General features: G+C 45.0%; 1 long non-coding RNA gene across 1 annotated transcript; it reads left to right on the top strand.

Annotated features, from left to right (window-relative positions):
* The first annotated feature begins 6,660 nt into the window (after positions 1-6,660).
* LOC131906804 (uncharacterized) lies at positions 6,661-7,211 on the top strand. Its single transcript, XR_009378203.1, has 2 exons — positions 6,661-6,863; positions 6,970-7,211. It is a non-coding gene; the product is annotated as an uncharacterized LOC131906804 (long non-coding RNA).
* Positions 7,212-7,587: the final 376 nt, after the last annotated feature.

Genomic DNA, 7,587 nt, shown 5'->3' with positions numbered 1-7,587 from the left:
TGTCACTGGGGGTGGGCTTTGAGGTTTCAAAAGCCCATGCCAGGCCCAGTCTCTCTCTGCCTTCATCTTGTGGGTCAGATGTAAGTTCTCAGCTACTTCTCTAGTGCCGCGCTGGCCAGCCTGCCTGTCACTACGCTCCCCACTGTGGGAGCCCACGGTGACTTGAGCTTGTGGCTTGATTTTTATCTTCACTTAAGGTCAGAGAGTTCAAGCTTGTCTTTGCCCCTCAAGACTGAATAACATGATGTTTGGCCAAAGGCGTGGTTACCAGATGCTTTGCTCCTCGTGGCTGAATAACAGGAGGTGTTTATGCTTGTCTGTTCCTTGAACCATGGTAAGGAAGTCTTTTTGCCCCCTTGCTTGGTGTATAAAAAGGCTTAGAGAAATAAATTTGGGGCCTCTGCAGTATTCACTAAGAGCCCTCCCGATTTTATCTTCTGTCTCTTGTCTTTTTCTTTATTAATCCTTATTCCCCTATTCAGGTACTGTTAGACAGGTCAGCTGGTCCTGACACCCTACCATGATGGTCATGGACTCACCTGAAACTGTAAGCAAGCCCCCAATTCAATGCTTTCTTTTATAAGTAGCCTTGGTAATGATGTCTCTTCATAGCAATAGAACAGTAACTAACACCGTCTTCTGCCCATCATAGAGGGGCATGGTCAATACCTCTGCAACAAAAGACAGGTTAATAAGAGAAACATATCACAGTTCACTAATGTACACACATATACAGGACTCACACAAAACATGAGTACTTAGCTGGGCTTTCGAAAACAAACAAACAAATAACAACACCACAGTGTGAGAACTTGAAGACAGAGTCAGATGAACCCTAACTATCCTCTGCACAAGAGACAAGAAAAAGGGACAGGGCTGTGGGGTTTTAGATGGATTATAAATGATAGCGTGAACCCAGAGACTATTCAATGGCCCAGGTCAAAGCTTCTTTGGCAATAGGTGCGGCATTTGGTCTTTTTCAGTGTCCTCCTCTTAGGTAAGGGCTTCATCTTTCCTTTCTTAATGAGGGAGATTTCAGACAGGAGATTTGAAGGCAGCTGTGTTCCTCTGTGGATCTGGGCTTCAGAAAAACAGAAAACTGTGCAGAAAGCCTTCCCTGACCTCTGCAGAGAAAGAGGATGGGAGGCAGGGTGTCAGACAAACCTTGGTTTTGAGACTTTGTCTAGCTCGGCTGTCAAATTACCATATTTTCTGAGCTTCAACAGTCTGGGAGGGGGTGGACAGAGAGACAGAGACAGAGACAGAGAGACAGAGATGGGAGGGTTCCCGTGCCCACGGAGGTGTGATATCATCCAGGTTTCCGATGTTTAGACCTGTGCCCCCATTCCTCTGCAGGGTTTTAGGCTCCTCCGAATCTGCGACAGTCAAAGACACCATTTCCTGGAACACCCTGGGCAGTACAGCGAGGCCACATTGAAGAAGAAAGGGCGCTGTAGAAATGTCACGATAGATAGCAAGCCTGGTTCAGCTTCCTCTCCACAACCACTTCCTCTGTGTGTGCCGGTTTCTAGGGCACACGGTGGGATGTGTAGGATGTGGGGTGTGGGGTGTGGGGTGTGTCCACTTCAAGCCTGAGGCCTCTTTTCCTTAGATAGAAGAATTACTTTGTTCCTGTCAACATCACGTCCTGTGCTGATCTTTGGGTGTATGTATCATCTGTATTTGCTCTGTTTCGGCCTCTTCAGTCTTTTGTTCTGCTTCATGGGAGAATTCTTTGGTATTCTTTCAACTTTGCTATTAAAATATTTACTTCCATGATCATATTACTAGTTTTTAACAGCTGTCTAAAGGACTCTCTGTATGCCATCTGGGAGAAAGGAGTTAGCTGCTGATCTCCAACTTATTCTAACTAACCTGAAATGGAAGAGACCAAAAATAAAAAAGACACAACCAATTCAATCCTTAAAATTTGTAGATACAAACAAGATCGTATCTCCAGGCAAGAACTGTCACATCTGTGGTGCTCAAAGTGGGGTGCACCTGGGCCAGAGATTCGCAAGTCTGGAGTGTGAGCTTTTGTGGAGGTGTGACCTACTTGAAACATCAGTACCAATGATATAATTGTCAGAGCATAAAAAGGGAAAGTGTGTGTGTGTGTGTGTGTGTGTGTGTGTGTGTGTGTGTGTGTGAATAGAATAATTTCTCTGTGTAACTACTGCCTTTTCTATGAAACATAGAAGCACTAGAGTTTGTTTGCTTATTTAATTTATTTGAGATAGAGTCTCATTATGTAACCCTGGTTAGTCTGGAATGCCCTTTGTAGGCCAGGTTGGACTTGAACTCGGAGATGTGTCTGCCTCTGCCTCCCCAGTGCTAGGATTAAAGATGTGCCCGCTACATCCTGTGTATGTGTTAAATTTGAAGGAAGTATGTCTTTTTTTTTAAAATGTATATAGGTGTTTTACCTGCCTGTATGTCTGTGCACCACGTGTGTGCCTGGTGCCCACAGAGGCCAGAAGGGAGCACCAGATACCCTGAAATTGGAGTTACAGATGGTTGTGAGCCACCATGTGAGTGTTGGGAATTGAATGCAGGTCCTTAGGAAGAGTAGCCAGTGCTCTTTATAGATGAGACATCTCTTCAGCCTCAGTAAAGGATGTTCTAAAATGGCAAGAAAAAACCCATGATCCAAGGTAGCCATGTCAGACTACCCTGTTTCCATGTCAAGATCACCTAGATCTTCTGAGTGATTAATAAAATGAATAGATTTTAATAATAGTTAAGGTCTCTGAGTTTTATGTAAATTGACAGTCTGACCCTACCTGTTAATTCAGTGTCTCACTTTATAGATTCAGTATTTTCCTTTATATCTTTGAAGATAGCAAATATATTTTCAAAGGAATTCCCCTCTCCTATTCTCTATTTCTCTCCAAGTTTGTTCTGTCCGTTGGGATTTCTTCCACATTCAAAGCATTTCCAAGTATCTAATGGTCATTTGTAGAGAGCCGTGCATGGCCATGCCTCAAAGATGGCGCCAGCATCCGGCTTCCGCCTTCCCGATGGCAGGTGTTCTCTGGGATAAACAACTCCTTATTTGGCTAAGGCTAGGATCTGGCTTGCTTCTGCGCACCTGGCCCTAATCTGGCTTGCTTGCGTATGTCTGACCCTATCGGCATTGTCCACGTGGCACTACGGGGTTGGTTGCCCAGTGGCTATAAAGGGCGTGGGCTGGCTTTCCCCAGAGTGAGAAGATGGCTTTCCCCAGGGTCAGAAGATTGTCTCAAGGTTCCTGAATAAACTGCTTGGAGAAGAGCCTGGTGTTGCGTCTTCCTTCCTGGTCGAGGCGGACGCGACAAGTGGTGGCCCATATGGGGAACTTTTAAGGCTCAGAACTCTTCGCAGTCAGGGCAGTGCACTGGTAAGTCCCCAGGTAAGGTGGGGATCCATGACAAAAGCGGGAAAATTAAGTAGAGCTGCGACAAAAGCGGACGGGAAAATTAAAGAAAGTGAAAGCAGGTGAAGGCAAAAGTGCTGCTAGTATCATGGGCGCAACTTCTTCGCACCCAATTTTTCTGGCTCTTAACGAGCTGCTTCTTTCAAAGAAATTAAAGATTAAGAAGAGTAACCCGGAGGTTTGGAGACAGGTTAGAACTGAAATGCAGCTAGCTCGCCCAGTGTTTCTCAATGCCCAGACTCAACAGAGATACCATGAACCTTTGGATTTTAAGGTCATCAAGTCTCTAGCGGAATCTGTCCGGGATGAAAATAAGATATGTGAGTTTGTAGAAATTCTGTCTTGTTAGATCTGTGTTAAGAAATCTTTAGGTGTTTGCTAAGTTAAATATATGCTAATGGTAGCTTTATGTAAGTTTGTAAGATAGATCCATAGAGTTCCTTTAAGAATATAAGCTTAAGAATATAAGCTTGCCTAAGGTAGTCTTAAGACATGTAGTAATAAGCTTGTAAGAAGTAAAGATGTTAGTTGTAAATGTAAGTTTAAATAAGAAATATAAGAAGTATATAAGAAGTAATAAGAAATATATTTGCTAAAGTAGTTCTATAGTTTCATTAAAGAGTATAAATAAATAGATGTTAATATGTTTTATGTGAGTTTGTAAAAATGTGTAAATGTTGAGTGTGAGTTTAGGCTTAAGCACATGTTATATGTGAGTTTGTAAAAAGGTGTAAATGTTGATTGTGAATCTAAGCTTAATGTATGTGGTGAAAGAACCTGAGACATACAGAAGTTAGTGTCCTAGAAGACTGCAAAGCAGGCAGTCTGAGCGGTTTTCAAAAGCTCCAAAAGCCGCTAAGAATGGCGGACGACAGAACCAGCACAACAAGGCTTCTGCAGCTGAGATCTGTGGAAAATCAACGCAACACAGAAAAACCTGAGCTAACATAAAAAACGGTGCGGTTTAGAATACTACTGTACCTAAAAAGGTCTCTGGCTTGAGAATAAAAGTTTAGAGACGCTTGTTTGAACAAAAATTAACTGCAGAAAGTTTTGGTTGTAAAACGTCTCTTCATATTTGGAAGTGAAAGTCTGATACCAGAATTTATTTCTTGTTTGAACTTTTTGAACTTAAAATGAGATAAAACTATATGCTTTATTAACTGGGGCCCTCGGCCTCAGGGCCCGCAAATATATGGGGCAGTGGAGAATCAGGAGCAAGGCGGGAGGTTCTGTTTGTGTTTTCCCACAGGACCGGCTAGACCCTATCTGGGTACCTGAACGATTGGTGCGACGGCCCCTCAGACAGAGAGACGTGATGACACCCCGGAAGCTGATGTGCCTGATCCTGATAGCCCTGATTCTGACAAGCGTGCCAGCGGGAGCAGCTGAGGATCAACTACTCTGGGCTCTTATAAAAGCCTGGCCATACCCTTTACCCATAACATCACATTCTAGTGTATTGCTTTATTTTTGAGTTGACTTGCTGCAGGAGCAGAACTCAGATCCTGTGCAGTGAGATCATTGCAGTCAACTCCACCCGTGTGCACCTGGCCTATCACCTTTTTAAAGGAGTGGGCGGGATTAGGTGCCCTGGCAGGCCTACTGGTACTTGTCTCCCTGATGTGCCTGTGGTGCATTGTTCGTTTAAGGATTTCTCAGCAGTGCAATGCAGCCATGATTATCCAAGCCTTTACAGCCATAGAGGCTGGACAGTCTCCCCAGGCCTGGCTGGTCACATTAAAAGCTTGATTGTGCAGGATGCGAGGCTAGTGCACTGCACTTGGGTCTAGCTGTATTGCAAAACCCAAGAAGAGCAAGTCTAATTGCATGTGGGTTGATACCCTAATCCCCACCTCTGCAAAAAAGGGTATCGGACGGATCAAGTGTTCTCTGGGTGGATGACACCTGGACTAACACCAGTACAATGTCCAAGTTGTATTTTGGCAGAGATTAGACCTCTGCTCTTGCCTGCTGCTTAAAACAATAAAGGGGGAACTGTAGAGAGCCGTGTGCGGCCGCGCCTCAAAGATGGCGCCTGCGTCCGGCTTCCACCTTCCCAATGGCAGGTGTTCTCTGGGATAAACAACTCCTTATTTGGCTTGAGCGTGGAATCTGGCTTGCTTGCGTATGTCTGACCCTATCAGCATTGTCCACGTGGCACTACGGGGTTGGTTGCCCAGTGGCTATAAAGGGCATGGGCTGGCTTTCCTCAGGGGGTCAGAAGATGGCTTTCCCCAGGGTCAGAAGATGGTCTCAAGGTTCCTGAATAAACTACTTGGAGAAGAGCCTGGTGTTGCATCTTCCTTCCTGGTCGAGGCAGACGCGACAGTCATTAGCTATTCATTTGTATTGTATATTTAGGTACCCATGTGGGTGAATTTGGCTTTTGAAAGTGGAGTTTCATTGTAAGACGTGCACACAGGTCCTTAAGTATTTTTACAGGAGAGTCAGTGTGCTGGTTTGAATGAAAATGGCCCCCATAGACTCATAGGGAGTGGCATTATTGGAGGTGTGGCCTTGTTGGAGTGGGTGTGGCCTTGTTGGAAGAAGTGTGTCACGGGGTGGGTAGGGGGTGCTGGCTTTGAGGTTTCAGATGCTTGAGCCAGGCCCAGTCTCTCTTCTTACAGATCCAGATGCACAACTCTTAGCTCCTTCTCCAGCACCATGTCTACCTACATGCCATCATGCTTCTTCCCACCATAATGATAATGGACTAAACCCCTGTATCGTAAGCCAGCCCCAAGTAAATGTCTTCCTTTATAAGACTGCCTTAGTCATGGCGTCTATTCACAGCAATAAAACCCTCACTAAGACAGTCAGACTTTCAATTTCTGTATGTTTCTCTCCAGAATGGTCTGGGCTGACCAAGAAGAAGCCTACACTGCCAGGAAAGCCTACTCTTGTCATTTAGTGGGGCTGCTATCACAGGTGACCATTCATATGTTGCTGGGGAAAAAAAGTCAGGAATCTGTTATTTTTTTCAGTCTCAGAAGTCAGAGGTTAGACACAAGTGTGGACCACAGTGGTGTTACTGGGAGCGCAGTCCTCTCCAGAACTGCGGAGGATAATCAGCTTCTTGCCCTTTCCAGAGGCTCACTCCACATCTTAGCTGATCTTTTTATCATTAAAAAATGGAAAAATAAAAGTGCCAAGATTTACGATGTCAGAGGGGTTGATCTGCAGTTGGCCGGATCCATTGTCTCCAGAATCCTGTGATGCAGAACACCATGGCAACAGGAATATGTGATAGAAGAGGCCATTCACCTTGTGGCAGTGTTAGAGCAGCAAAAAAGGCCTGTTAAGGGGAAACTCCTTCTGGTCAAAAGATGAAAAGCTCTGAACTGGGTGGAGACCTGACATTCCCCCTGGGCAGGTCAGTCACCTGGCCAAGGCACCACCCCCAGGAAGGTAGGCAGGCACACCGGAAGCCATGTTTAAGAGACAGGTAGAGTAATTGTTCTCTAATAAGATACTGTACTTTCTTTCTCAGATGTCTGACTTCGAGTGCCATCCCTACAAGCCACCTTTTTCTTTTTTCTGTCTCCTTTCAGATGCTGGCAAGAATCTAGATGTGATTTTCCGATACTTTGGGCTTCCTTGCTTGTTTTCTAAGTCTTTCTTCTCCACCACAGGGCTTCCTGGTGTCATGTTGAAGGTCCCCATGCTGGTAACTCAGGAACCTGGCTTTCCCCTTCTCTGCTCCATTATCCTCCTCTGGGCAGCGGTTATATTTGTAGCTTTTCTGCCCTGGGATTTTTCTTTTAAACTCTGATTAAAGTTGTCCTCAAGCTTCCCTTTGATTCAACTTTAAATCATCTCACTAATGAGACTAAGAAGCCCAAGAAAGGACCCAGATTTCCCTGGTATCATTTGGGGAAACTGAGGAAGATGTCTACTTCAAAGTTGTCCCTCTGGTAAACTACCCCTTCCGTACATGCTCCATCTCTTATTGCCACCCCATCCCAATGACGCCACCAGATTAAAAATTCCATTGATTAGTCCATTGCCCTCAGGATGATTAGACCTACCAACTGGGGAATCAGGCATTCAACACTTGAGTCTTTGGGGGACACTTCTTATCCAAACTGAAATGCCCCAATTCCTTAGCTGTGACCCCCTTCTGGAATGATCAGTGGAGACTTTCTTCTGTCATCACTCAGATCCCAACA

The sequence above is a fragment of the Peromyscus eremicus genome, chromosome 3, assembly GCF_949786415.1.
Source record: "Peromyscus eremicus chromosome 3, PerEre_H2_v1, whole genome shotgun sequence".
NCBI classification, from domain to species: Eukaryota; Metazoa; Chordata; class Mammalia; order Rodentia; family Cricetidae; genus Peromyscus; species Peromyscus eremicus.
This window is presented reverse-complemented; position numbering and strand designations above follow the sequence as displayed.